General features: G+C 54.8%; 1 protein-coding gene across 13 annotated transcripts in view; it reads right to left on the bottom strand.

The window, feature by feature from the left end:
* Positions 1-14,343, bottom strand: part of PITPNM2 (phosphatidylinositol transfer protein membrane associated 2) — a 144,459-nt gene that overhangs the window by 74,265 nt on the left and 55,851 nt on the right. Inside the window, exon 1 of one of the 13 annotated variants that reach the window (XM_049697719.1) lies at positions 5,245-7,385. The exons of 8 other annotated variants lie outside the window; for them this stretch is intronic. The gene's annotated coding sequence lies outside the window, so the exon portion shown is untranslated. Of the gene's footprint in view, positions 1-858; positions 1,895-5,244; positions 7,386-14,343 lie in introns of those variants that run through there. 4 more of the 13 variants (XM_049697723.1, XM_033440810.2, XM_049697724.1 and 1 more) reach the window with 4 other exon arrangements.

Here is a 14,343-nt window from a genome sequence, read left to right on the forward strand (position 1 = left end):
ACACACACGCACGCATGCACACACGGCCTCGCAGCTCAGCACCTCTGAAGCTTAGCAGTCTCTCTCTGACGACCCCCACTTTCTTTCGGCTTGAGACCCTCAGCAGCCCAGGATGAAAAGCTGGCACCCAGGGCTTCCTCTGCAGACACAAATGTGCTAATGTCTGTAACACCTGACAACGTAGCAGAGCCTGGGGGGTTGTGGAAAAGAGGAACAGTAAGAGAGGGAGGCAGCTCTTTCCAGAAGTGGACACGAACCGTCTGTCTCACTCAGGTAAGACACAGAGCTAAAAAGCAATGCATAGAAAGGACAGCTCTGCGATCTTATTAGTACTGGGAACTGTTTATAGGAGATCATGTTATCAAGGGCAGAATGCCAGCTGGTACATGCACCCCTGATGGCAAAAGGGAAAACCGTATCTGTGTGTGTGTGAGTGTGCATGTGTGTGACTGCATATACGTGTGTATTAAGGGACGTCGCACAGCAGACCAGGAGAATTTAACGTTCACGAGCTTCTGTTCTCCTGCACGATTTCTTAAGCCATTTGTGTAAAAAGATGAACTGCCACCCCTAAGGGATTTTCTCAGTCTGGGCAACAGGGCTGGGTTGGGGCACAGGCTCAGCCTCCCGAGGCAGTCGTGGTCCCGAGTCCTAGAGTCCCTGACGCTGAACCAGCACCGCCTGTCCTGCCCGACACAGCCTGGGTGGGGGACGCCAGCGCACAGGGGAAGACAAACCAAACTTTCCCCATGGAGCGTTACGGGCTTCGCGAGGTTTGTCCGAACCACCACGCTTCCCACCGAGCCCGCCCCTGAATCCCAGTGCTCCCGTGGAATTAAAGAAGAGAGAGCCACTCACCGCCCGAAAGCCAGCCAACACGGCGACTATTCCACTTTTCCTGGAATGAGCTTTCCACGCTTTCGGCGGCTGGAGCCATCGGCAGCCGGCAGCCGGGGCTCTCACCTCTCCGACCTGCTCTCACACCCTCTGCAGCCCTTTACGATGCTTTCAAGTAAGGCACCGCTACGTGAAATCGCACTAAGAAAGAGGGCTGGCTCCCGGTGCCAGAGGACGCGGGAGGGGGGCGGGGAGGCTGGCACAGAGCACTCAGGATTCACTTTGGATGAAAGCGGGCGGGTTGGCGGAGCCTTGCCTCCCTCCCCCTCCATCGCCAGCCCTGCTCTGCCATCCTCCCGACTTGCTGATTAAACACACACGTGGACTGCCAAAGCAACCCGCACCCTGGACGCCCATGAAAGAGCCCGGGGGGCAGAGTAACTCCAGCTGCAGCCACCTCCCGTGGAGGCTGCGAGCAAAGCTGAGAATGAACGCCGCCACTCACGGGGCTGACCTTTTACGTGTCACATCAGATTTTCCGTTCGCCAGCAAACCAAAACCGAACCAAGCCCAACCAGCACACCGCCTCCCCACCCATCGCACGACTCGTAAACCCATCAGAATTTACAGCAAACCAACCAGAATCCAGACGCAGCTAATGTCATTAAGAAGCCTGCACAGCGCCCAGATGCCAGGAGGGTCTCGGTGACAGATGCCAGCCTCAAAGCAAAGGAAAAGCAACACACAGCACAGACGCTGCAGACACAAAAGCATTTTCATCCTGCCCAACAGGAACCGATCTGATTATCAAAGGGAAGCACCAAGGACTCAGAGTCTAAGGCGGCTTTAGTGAAACAGGGCTTTGGGGGATGAACAAATGTAGTTTAAAGAGACCTGACCACAGACCCAGACCGGCGGGGGCTGGGGGTGGGGGGCCCTGCCTCGGGCCGTCTGTTTTTAAAGCAATCCGCCAGAGATAATGCTGAAAACACATGTATAATCCAATCAGAAGCCTGACTCTGAGACACATGCCTGAATGTCTAGACTCCCTGCCATTTCAGCCCCCAAGGTGGGGACCACGTTCAGAGCTGACTTGTTTCCCCGCCCCCCCCCCCATACCTGAACCAAACTTTCAAGTCTCCTTGTGAGTCACTGGTGTTCACTTTCTATTTAAAGATCACACAGGGCTTCCTCTCAAGCACCATTCAAACCCATGGCTTCTAAGAACTGGGTGCTAAATCCGTTTTCTTCGGGCCTCACTTTCCATCAACACAGACGTTCTAGTTGACAGCGAGGGGTTCTTTTTTCCATCACCTGCTGCCAGAAGTGCAGAGGGAGCGGCGCAGATCCCGAGAATGCCCCTGGGACGGGCGGCTGACGGATTAACCTCACTGATGCCTTCCAGGAGAGCCATGCAGAAGCCGTCCTGAACGCCATGGCTGGAGATGGGGTAGAGACAAGGGAAAAATCTCGACCCACTGGGCAGCAGTCTCAGGATCCTGTCTGAACCGAACTCTGCTGAGGGGCTGTCCCAGACAGATTGTGGTGCCAGGACAGCCAGGCTGCCAGGACCCCCTCTGCCGGGAACCAGGCAGAGGCTGATCTTCACTACACCATCTTCTCGGAGATGCTTGGTTACGGGGACAAAACATTTCCCTACTGAACTCCATTTTCAGGCAAGAAAGGATTAGACAGAGAAACCTGTACCCGGCCATCGACACTCGGTAGACCTGCCCCAGCTGGGGTGCACGTGCATGCCCCTAAATTCCCTTCCCTTCCCCCTGGTCAGACCACGGTCCAGGAAAGCAGACTGCTCATGGTGTGTAGCAATTAGGCTGAAAACTGGAAGAGCAACGGACAGCCACAGACCCAAGCACCAGGAGTCGGGAGTGGGCTTCTCACAGCCACCCTGGAGGAGAGACCCCCCCACACGCCCAAACTCTGAGCTCTGAGTCAGGCCATGCCTCTCCCTCCCTCTCTCCCTCCACCCCAGCTACTCCAGGGAAAACAGCAGCCCACGTGACCAGGACAGAGCCTGCCTTGCTAATAAACCCATCCTAAGGCTCTGACAGTTTTAGCAGAAAATTACCTTTCAGGAAGAAAATGTAAGGAAGGGGAAGAGGGGAGACAAAATGTTAGAGCTGGGAGCCACACGCCACAGGAGCCGGCCTGGGGCTGGTCCAGCAGCCCCCCATGTCTGCGGAGGTCCCCCAAGCTCCCCATGCTGACGGCCTCAGGGAGCCGCCCCTGGCACGCAGCTCTGCCGGCAACTCATGCCTGGAGACGGGAGGGCGCCTCGGAGACAGAGGGACAGACGGATGGACGGATGGATGGAGGAGCCGCGAGCCGGGCAGGGACGAAGGAGGGAGGAAGGGAAGCCAAGAGGAAGGGGTGGGGAGAGAGGAGAGGGAGGGAGGGAAGAGGGAGAATTGATTCTCTCTCCTCCACTGGGACCACTGAGCTAAGTTGCCATGGAGAAAGGGGAGCCGCTGGCAGAGCCTGAGGCGGGTGGAGGAACCTTATGCCAGAGGGAAGGCATCAGCTCAGAGCCAATCCCCACACTTCTGGTGCAGCCCCCACCAAACCAGGCCTTCTGGGCCCGAGGCGGCCAGACTGGGAGGGGAACTGGCCTGACCCAGTGGGGCAATAGCAGCAGTTCTCTGCCCCCTGGAGGAGAGGGGGGTGAGGGGGCAGGAGGTTCAAGTCTTCCTCTCCAGGCTCACTGGCGCTCCCCGCCCCTCATCTAACACCACGCCAGTCCAGCCAGACTCCCCGGGGACTGAGGGGACCAGAGACTCTCCCAGCGGCCTGGGTACCACCTGGGGCCCTGGTGTTTGGGGAGGCATTCAGACCTCCCCCTGCCTCTCGGTTTCTAAAAATTAGTCTCCAGACCCCGAGTCACATTTCCCATGAGTTTCGGCCACATTTCCCACCCTCAGGGATGAGGGGACGTCCAACTAGGGGAGGACCTCGATGCACAGAACCTCCTATGCAGGAAGTGGAGAAGGACGAAGGGGGTGAGCCCTCCCGGGTGGACGGCCCTGCCGGTGGACGGCCCTGCCGGGTGGACGGCCTTGTCGGGTGGACAGCCCTCCCGGGTGGACAGCCCTGCCGGGTAGACGGCCTTGCCGGGTGGACGGCCCTCCCGGGTGGACGGCCCTGCCGGGTGGACGGCCCTCCCGGGTGGACGGCCCCTGAAGGCTCCGTGGCCCTGGCTCCCTGCAGTTTTCCCACGCTGGGCTGGCTCTCCCACCTGTCTGCACCAGCCCTGCCACAGCTCCTGTCCACGACCCCAGCTCCAGGACTGGCCGTGGCTACTGGCCCTGCACCCATTCCAAGCTGCAGGAATGGGGCCAGGGAGGCCGGGGCTGGGGTCTCCGCTCCTCCCCTTGGAGATGACATGACAGGGGCGCATCCAGGCCCACCTCTGGGCCCCCACTCCTGATCTCAAATGGGCACAACCCTGCCATCTCCTAACCTGGACACCAAAACAGCAGGGGCCGGTGGAGGGGCGTGCACACCATCTCAGGGACGCTGTCTCCTCAGGTGGACGGGAGCATGGCAGGCACAGCACCCATCGTCCCACCTCCCCTCGCTCCCCACGGTCGGGACAGAGGCCCCGGAAAGGCTGAAGCCAACGCAGAGGCCAAGGCCTTGCAGCTCTGACACAGAAAGACTTGAGGGCGGACCCACTGGAGTCCTATCTCTGAATGCCATGACCTGGGAAACATTCTTCTCTTCACAATCCTCTTCTCACTTGCCCCCTCGACACTTTATTATGAAAAGGTTCACACAAACAGCAAAGCTGAACACATTTCCTAAAGAACACCCATACACACACTACCTACATCCTACCGTTTCCTCTCACTTTTTTTTTTTTTTAATTGGGGGTAGGAGCTTATTAATTAATTAATTTATTTTTGCTGTGTTGGGTCTTCGTTTCTGTGCGAGGGCTTTCTCTAGTTGTGGCAAGCGGGGGCCACTCTTCATCGCGGTGCACGGTCCTCTCACTGTCGCGGCCCCTCCCGTTGCGGAGCACAGGCTCCGGACGCGCAGGCTCAGCGGCCATGGCTCACGGGCCTAGTTGCTCCGCAGCATGTGGGTTCCTCCCAGACCAGGACTCAAACCCGTGTCCCCTGCATCGGCAGGCGGACTCTCAACCACTGCGCCACCAGGGAAGCCCTCCTCTCACTTTTAATGTGTCAAAACACCTATAAAACTGACCATTTTTGCCATTTTAAAGTACACAGTTCAGAGGCATGGAGTGCATTCATGGTGCTGTACCACCGTCACCTCTAATTCCGGAACATTTTCATCACCCCCAAACCTAATAGGCACTCACTCCCCATGCCGCCTCCCCCCAGCTCCGGGCAACCACCAGTCTGCTTTCTGTCTCTGTGGATTTACCTGTTCTGGACAGTTCGTATCAATGGGATCATCCACTCTGTGGCCTTTTGTGTGCGGCCTCTCTCACTTTGCATCATGCTCTCGAGGTTCGTCCACTTTGTAGCCTGGGTCAGTGCTTCCTTCCTCTTTACGGCTGAATCATAGCATCGGATTCATCGGACACATGGGCTGTTTCCAAGCTTTTGGCTATCGTTCTCTTACGTTTAGAATGAGTTTTTCAGAGTCCAGTGATGTTTCCTGAAGCCTCTCCTATGGGATTTGGGATTCGGTCTCAAAGGTGCAGCCCTGGAGGCCCCAAACAGAATGTTAATCCTTGTCTGGCCTTTTCATTAAAGCATTGCTCCCCACTGGGTAATCGAGCCTGTGTGTGTGTGGGGGGTCCGCCTGGCCCTGGGGACTGAGGCAGAGGTCCCAAAGCGTGTGTGTGGCCAGCGAGTGGGCTTTGGTCTCCTCTGTCCCAAGAAGCAGCCCTCTGGGCAGCAGGACACGTGTGCACACGGACCCCGTTATCCACGCTCTGAGGCTCGATGCACCCAGGTTTGAGTACTCTCTTACACTCCCTGGAGGCCTGACTAGCAAGCCATTTCCCCTCTCTGGGCCTCAGCTTCTCCATCTGTAAAAAGGTGGGCAACAGTCTCTACCACTTGGGGTTGCTCTAGAGATGAGACTGGCGCTGCCCTATGGAACTTTCTGGGTTGACGGATGCGTTCTACGCCTGGCTGTCCAGTACGGCCGCCGCTAGCCCATGGGCTACTGAGCACCTGAAATGTGACTCGTGTGACTGGACAATGGAATTTTTAATCTTATTTCACTTATTTAAAATTAAAATTAAGAAGTCACACGGGGCTGGTGGTGATCACCCTGGACAGAGCAGCTCTAAGGACTTACTGGGATGGGAAGGTAGGACATGGCCCAAGCCCATCACCTATAGCTCCTCCGTCTCTCCTTCGTCCCTTCCTCTCCCTACTTACCCCACGGTGTCTGGGCAGTGGAGTGAGCTTCTGTCTGCAGCCTGGCCCCCAAGGCTCCCTCTAAAAGGACAGAGGGTGGGCAGTTGGGTGCCAGCTGGGGAGTGGACGTGGTGGACTCCGTAATGATGTAGGTCCCTGAACCGCTAACCTCTCCTCCTGTCCCTATTGGCCCTAGACCCCTATTCTAGAACCCCATCTCCTGCCGTTTCCCCCAGCAACTCCTGAGGTCATCCCTAGAATGTCCGGGCAGGAGATGAAGGATTGGAATAGACCCTCCCCCCATTCCTAAAGTGGCAGCAGTGGACCCCCGTGGGGTTGTGCAGGGGTTTCGTGGTCTCGGACTGCGCTGTCTCGGGTCCTCAGGGACACCTTCCCACGTGCACAAAGCTGTTCTCACAGGCTTGTGCCCTGGCGCAGTGGCTGGACTAGAATCCAAACCTAACTTTGCAGATGCAGAAACCCAGACTCAGCTGGTGGAGCACACGGCAAGGCGGGAGGAACTGGGGCTGAAGCCCAGGCCCCCAGCTCCCCCCAGCCTGGCTGGCATGGGCCTCCTGAGAGGCAGGAGACTCTGGAACAGGCCCGGGTAGGAGGGGGCACCCAGCACTTGACCCCGTGCCAGGGCAGGTCAAGGGCCCGGGCGACGGCTGTGTGGCTTCAAAGCCAGAACTGAAGCTGGCCAAGCCATCCCACTGCTGTCCCTCGCCCACCCGAACCCCTCCCAAGTCGGGGAGAAGTGACATCTCGGGGGTGGCAGCGGAAAAACTTAAACGCAACCACGAACAACCATAACTGCGGTTGTGCTCTGAGCCCACCCACAGGTATGGGTCACCCAGCGCTGGGAATGGCCGCTGAGGACCGCGGGCCCGGCTGGCTCCCCCTCCCCCTGCAAAGCCTTCTCTTAGCCTCCCGCATGCCCCTTCCTCCCCGACAGGATGGCCAGAGGGATCCTCTTCAAGCCTGTGCCCTGAAGTCACCTGGTCTCACCCCACTCACAGGGGAAGGCCTGGAGGCCCTGCCCTGCCTGCCTCGGGGCATCTGTACCCAGACACCCTCTGCCCAGAGCTGCCTCCCCCGTAGCCTCGGCTCTGGGACCCTCCTCACTGAGGCCTTCCTCGACCCCCTTACTTATTTCAAACTCAGCCCCAGCCCCAGCACTCCCCTGACTTTCCCATTTACTTCATAGCTTTGATCCTCATCTAATATACCGTGGGCTTTTCTTTCTTCTTTTATTTTTTGAATTGTGGTAAGATACACGTAACATCAAACTTACCATCTGAATCATATATATATATATATATATATTTTTTTTTTTTTTTTTTTTTGCTGTACGTGGGTCTCTCACTGTTGTGGCCTCTCCCGTTGCAGAGCACAGGCTCCGGACACGCAGGCTCAGCAGCCATGGCTCACGGGCCCAGCCGCTCCACGGCATGTGGGATCTTCCCGGACCGGGGCACGAACCTGTGTCCCCTGCATCGGCAGGCGGACTCTCAACCACTGCGCCACCAGGGAAGCCCTGAATCATTTTTAAGTGTACAGTTCAGTGGCATTAAGGACATTCACCCTGTTGTGCAGCCATCACCACCGTCCATCTCCAGAACTTCATCTTGTAAAACTGGAACTCTGTCCCCATTAAACACTGACTCCCCATTCCACCCTCCCTCCGGTCCCTGGCACCCACCACGGTACTTTGAACCTAACTGCTTAAGGCACCTCATGTAAGGGGAATCATGCAGTATCTGTCCTTTTGCGTCTGGCTTATTTTACACAGTGTAACATCTTTCGGGTTCATCCATGGTGTAGCACGTTCTTTTTTTAAAGTTGTCTTTCCCACTGGACTGGAGGCTTCATGGGGGCAGGGATTTTGGTTGAGTTGTTTTCACTGCTGTATCCCCAGGGTCTAGAAGACAGCCTGGGACCCAGCAGGCACTGAACGAGTCTTTGGAATGAATGAATGAGCGCGTGAGTGAATGAATGAAGACTCTGTAGAGGACAGTACCCCACCCCACAGGTCTGGGTCTGCCCCTCCCCAACACTGTGGACCAACTCCCAGCGACGGTGGCCCTGCCCCATGGCTTTAGACCCCTGCCCTGGAGTCCCAGGCCCACCGTCCCAAGGGGTGACCACACTCAGCGCCCGCAGGACCCCCCCCACTTGATGGTGGGCTTTCCCCCTAGACATGGCACATGCATGGGAAGATTATTACAGGGACAGACAGGGTCCCCGGCCGTGGATGTGACAATGTGCCTTGGAGCCTCACAGTGGCGCTGTGGGCAGTGAGGAAGGATAGAGTAGGGCGAGGGCCCAGAGCACCCAGACGCCCCCAGCGTGGGGAGGCCAGCACAGGCAGGGGTTCGGGAGACCTGGTCTAGACCTAGCCACTGCTCAGAGCGGGGCTCGCACCCAGCCAGTCCCTCGCCTTCCACCTTCTCCACATCCTACTTGTTTTACTCTCTGAGAACTTGCTTTACTCCTGTTTCTGGGCTAGACGAGCTCAGACCCCTTGCGCACACGCAGCAAGCCTGAAGGGGCACCAGTGCTCCAGCCAGGCCGGCCAGCGCGTGGGGGAGGCAGGGGGCTCACCCCTCGCCAGACTTGGGCAGGAGGTGTCCACGGAGAGGGCAGTGGCTGAGGGCCCACAGTGAGGCCTCAGCGCCCAGCCGGGCCTCAACCGGGGTGCTAGAAGACAGTGACCCCAGAAGAGCCCAGATCACCCCCGAGAGAGCCTCCCCACTCCGGAAAGACAAGCAGACTGGGACAGTAGAAAAACAACTGTACCTTTAAATTATTTGGCCCACAGATACGAAAAACATTTGCCTGTTGAAGCTGTTTGCATGTTTGGTTATTTTTAGGGTGAACCCAGTTGCCTCCCCCTGGAACCAGATGAAGCCCAGGAGGCACGTAGTCTTCTTTCCCAGATGGGGGGTCCCAGTCCCGCATCCCTGGGAACCCGGCCCTGAGTGTGAGAGCCCCGGGGCTTGCGGGCAGCCGGGGCCCCACCGGAACACACACCGGGGAACCTGGGCAGGTCTGCTGGGACCTTTAAGAAGATGCGACTCTGCTGACAGCACGGCTGCCCACCTGGGTCCAGAAAGAGCCCCCTGCCCCTGCCCAGAGCACGGTGTGAAGGGAAGGAAGCTGGAGGCCCTGTCTCCATCCATGCCAGGCCCAGCTAATGGGAATATTTTGCTGACATAGTTTTAGAACAAATGGCAATTAGAGCAGATTTTCGCTTCCACTCCCCCTCCCCAAAACAGGAATAAATCAGCTCTACCAATTTCCCAGCTAATGATTTCCTTCATTAAATTAAAAAGAATAAGAAGAAAATGTTTTTTTAAATAGATTACCAGCCCTGTGCTTTCCGAGACCATGTGACCTGTCAACTCCTCTTAAGTCCTGATACATCAAAGTCCCTTAATTAATTTTTAATAAATAAAAAAGTCATAGTCTAAGAAGGACTCCTCCCCCACCTGCTCCCAGTTGGCCTGGCACACAAGGGGCAGCTCCGGGCTGGCCACGGGAAGCCAGCTCAATAGGGCCAAAGATAATCTGAGAATCAGTGCACGAGGTCCATTTCACAGATGAGAAGAATGAGGCTGAGATGAGAAGCACCTAAACACACAGCCCGTGGAGGACTAAATGTGGGACGGGGGTCTTGCTTTCAAGATGCGCCCACCTACAGAAATGCAAACAGGGGAAGCCAGGAGCCAAGGAGCCCCAGCCTTCAGGCGTAGGGATGATGTGAGTTACTTTATCCAGGACCTGGGCTTCTCTTCCTCTTGTTCCTTGGCAGCTCCTGGGGCAGGGGCCGGCATACACTGCGAGCACCTCATCTATTTCTAAAAAGTCCGCTCCCTGACGGCACGGATGAACCTTGGAAGCACTGTGCTGAGTGAAAGGAGGCAGACACCACAGGGCAAATACTGTGTGATTCCACTTGTATGAGGTGCCTGGAGAAGGCAGATTCACAGAGACGGAGGGTAGAAGGGGAGGTACCAGGAGAATGGGGGAGGGGGAGCTGGTGTTTAATGGGGACAGAGTGTCTGTTTGGGGAAAGAAGAGAGCTCTGGAGATGGACGCTGGGGATGGTGGCCCAACAACTTGAATGTACTTAATGCCGCTGGAACTACGTACTTAAAAATGGTTCAAGTGGTCGATTTTATGTATATTTTACCACAATGAACAGATATAAAAAGACAAAAAAAAGAGTCCACTCTCCAAAATGCTATTTGAAGATACAGGAGGGGCTGACAACTCCACAGTGACTCGGGCAGCACCCTCTGTGGCCTGCCACTAGCTGGACCTGAATTCCTGAAGTGCAGCCGGGGAGCTCACAGGCCCCTCCAGTCACGCAGGAATGCCAGGGACCTTCAGAGAAAGGCTCCTCGTGTTAGCCAGCGTCACCAAGTCAGGATTCCCTGTGTCCCTGATGGCCTACCAGAAGAGGCCCACAGGGAGAAGGCCCAAGGAACACCCTCTCTGAAAGATGCCTCAGGGCCTTCGGACATGCTGTGCCCTCTGCCTGGAATGCATTTCCCCAGATATTACACGACTCGCTTCCTAAGTCTATGTAGGTTTTTGCAGAGAGGTCCTCTCTGGCCCATCCTATAGCCAGATGCAGGGAGAGTCACTGGGACCAGGCAGGGTGGCCTTGAGCAAGAATTGGAAACCAGTAGCCCTAAGGAACCATGGCAAGCCGGCACCATCACGCTGCTCCTGGCTGGAGAGAAGCAGCTCGTGGGCGTGGGCGGGCAGTCAGATCCTGCTCTGCGATAACCAGTCAGAGGACCTTGGCAAGTTCCTTCATCCCTCTAAGGCTCAGTTTTCTTTTCTATAACACGGGGAAGAAAACAGGATTTTTTTGAGGGTGAGGTGAGATGATGTGTTTGGCATATAGCTGGGATGTGGGCAAAGGTCGATAAATGGTAATGATTCTAATTATAATCTCCCAAATGCATTCCTTCAAAGAGGGTCCAGGGGCAGTGATCTCAGACAACTCAAAGAAGACATGCACCACTAATCTCTGTACAGGCTAGCGAGGGGTGGGGGGATGGTCAGTGACCCGGAAGGCAGAGGATGGGGCCTGTAGGCTTACTGTGTGCTCTGTGGTTTAACTAATTTAATCCCTTTTGTCCCCATTTTGCATATGAGGAAACAGAAGCACAGAGAGGTTAGTGACATACTTGCTCCAGGTCACATAGCCTGGAGGCAATGAAACCGAATTCCAACCCTGGTCATGAGGTTTCAGGGCCTGAGCTGGTTCTCACTGTTCCATGGTGCATCGCTGGGTTTTTTTTTTTAATTTTTTTATAGGTTTAAAAAATATATATTTATTTATTTTATTTTTATTATTTATTTTCTTTATTTTTTTGGCCGCGTTGGGTCTTAGTTGTGGCATGCAGGCTCTTCGTTGCGGTGCACAGGCTTCTCTCTAGTTGTGGCGTGAGGGTTTTCTTTCTCTAGTCGTGGCACGTGGGCTCAGTGGCTGTGGCGCGTGGGCTTAGTTGCCCTGCAGCATGTGGGATCTTGGTTCCCCAACCAGGGATTGAACCCGCGTCCCCTGCATTGGAAGGCGGATTCTTTACCACTGGACCACCAGGGAAGTCCCTTTTAAAAAAAATTTTTAATCTTTTTATAGTAGATCCTTGTTGGTTACCTATTTTAAATATAGCAGTGTGTACAATGTCAATCCCCAACTCCCAATCTATCCCTCCCTGCAACCTTTCTGCCCTGGTAAGCATAAATGCGTTCTCTAAGTCTGTGAGTCTGTTTCTGTTTTGTAAATAAGTTCAATTGTATCTTTTTTTTTAGATTCTGCATATAAGCGATATCATATGATACTTGTCTTTCTCTGTCTGACTTACTTAGTAGGATCATCTCTAGGTCCACCATAGGGTATCTTGAGAGAAGTGTGGAAGGGAGGAAGGAAGGAAAGACGGAAGGAAGGGAGGGAGGGAGGAAGAGAGAGGGGCCCAAGAAAGCAGAGGCAGATCCCCTGGCAGCTTCCGCAACTCTGACATCCGGGCTACGTGAGTTTCCATAAGCCGGAGGGAAAGGTCTCAGAGCAGGCCCCTCAGGGAAGCCCACAGCACAGCGGGACTGGCCTGGTTCCTCTCGGAGGTCTCCAAGGTCAGGCCCAAGATCTTCATACTTCGTTCCACTCAGCCCAGCTGCACTGGTCAGCACCCAAGTGTGCAGTTAACTCCCTCGGAACCCAGGCTGGGCAGGGGGAGGGGAGGAAAAGCTCCGCGCCTGGCTCCGCCTTACGATGCCTCCCCAGCAGCTCTGAGACCCAGGGGACACCTGAAAGCCCCCACCCTTTCAGCGGCCAGACACGGAGGAGAGGGGAGGCCTGCACGCTGGTGGCCGGCGGGTGATTCTGTGTGCATGGCTAAGGGGCAAGTGGCTTCCAACTCATCCTTGAAGGTGATTCACTTCCCTCTATGCCACCTTCTGAAGAATAGCTTCACTAACAACTCTTTTAGCTACACGGCAGCCAAAGTGAGCATTTTAAAATGTAAATGCAGGACTTCCCTGGTGGCGCAGTGGTTGAGAATCCACCTGCCAATGCAGGGGACACGGGTTCAAGCCCTGGTCTGGGAAGATTCCACATGCCGCGGAGCAACTAAGCCCGTGCGCCACAACTACTGAGCCCTCATGCCGCAATGACTGAAGCCCGGGAGCCTAGAGCCTGTGCCCTGCAACAAGAGAAGCCACCGCAATGAGAAGCCCCTGCACAGCAATGAAGAGTAGCCCCCGCTCGCCGCAACTAGAGAAAGCCCATGCGCAGCAACGAAGACCCAATGCAGCCAAAAATAAATAAATAAATAAAATAAACTTATTTTAAAAAATGTAAATGCAAATAGGAGTATGTCATGCCTATACCTCAACACCCTCCAACAGCTCCCTTCACACTGAGGAGGTTTTTTTGAGTTTTGTTTGTTTGTTCTTCTGCGCTGCGCGGCATGCAGCATCTTAGTTCCCCGACCAGGGATTGAACCCAGGCCCCCTGCAGTGAAAGGGCGGAGTCTTAACCACCGGACCACCAGGGAAGTCCCAAGTCCAAAGTCTTTACCACGACCTACAAGTCCTCCAAGATCACGCCCCTGACTCTACCATCTCCTTCCACTTTTCCTCGCTCACTCCTCAGACTTGCCAAGCACACTTCTGCCTCAGGCCCTTTGCACCTGCTAGTCCCTCTTTCTCAGATATTATTAGGACTTGCTCCTAAGTCCATTTAGGTTTTACAGGGAGGCTCTACCATGCTGCCTCAAACCCCTGCCACCCTCACCCGCTCTCTATCCTAGTCCTTTGCTTATTTCCCTTCCTGGCATTTAGTGCCACCAGTGTGTTTTAGGAAGGGGTTTCATTTGGTTCGCTGCTACATCTCCAGTGTTTAGAACAATGCCTGGCATATGAGTGGTGTCCAAACACTCTGTTGATAGCTTTATTCTTTAATTTTTTTGGCCACGCGCATGGCTCTTGGGATCTTAGTTCCCCAACCAGGGATCAAACCCAGGCCTCGGCAGTGAAAGCACAGAGTCCTAACCACCGGACCACCAGAGAAGTCCCTGTGGATGGCTTTAGAAGTGAGGGTGGTTGTTGGAAGTCGGGGGAGCTTTTGGGGACAGCTGACGCCCTGTCAATCGATCTGGATGGTCAGTCTGTACAAAGCCATCAGCAGGACACTTAATGTCTGTACACTTTCTGTAGGTTTGTTACACTTCTATAGAATGTTTTCAAAAATTTTTTTAAAAAAGCTCTATGGAATGACTGAATTATGGATAACTAAACAATAAAGGATGTACAACACAGCTCTTTAAAAGCATGGACAAGCCATCATCTTGTAATAACTTATAATGGAGTATAGTCTGCAAAGATACTGACTCACTATGAATCTAATAAGTCAGCTATACTTCAATAAGCAATAAGTAAATATATAAATAAAAGCACGTACAGATTCAACAAGACCACTCGTACCCGCCGAGCAGATCAAGCTAAGTGGAACACAGCCCTCCCTCTCCATGAACCATATAAATTCATCTTGCTTTTCATGGAGAATGAGAAGGTAAGGGACAGGTCCTTCAGGACAGGGTAGCCACAAGGACTTTGGTGAGGCACCTTATAG

This window comes from Orcinus orca, chromosome 15 (genome assembly GCF_937001465.1).
Source record: "Orcinus orca chromosome 15, mOrcOrc1.1, whole genome shotgun sequence".
Classification (NCBI taxonomy): Eukaryota; Metazoa; Chordata; class Mammalia; order Artiodactyla; family Delphinidae; genus Orcinus; species Orcinus orca.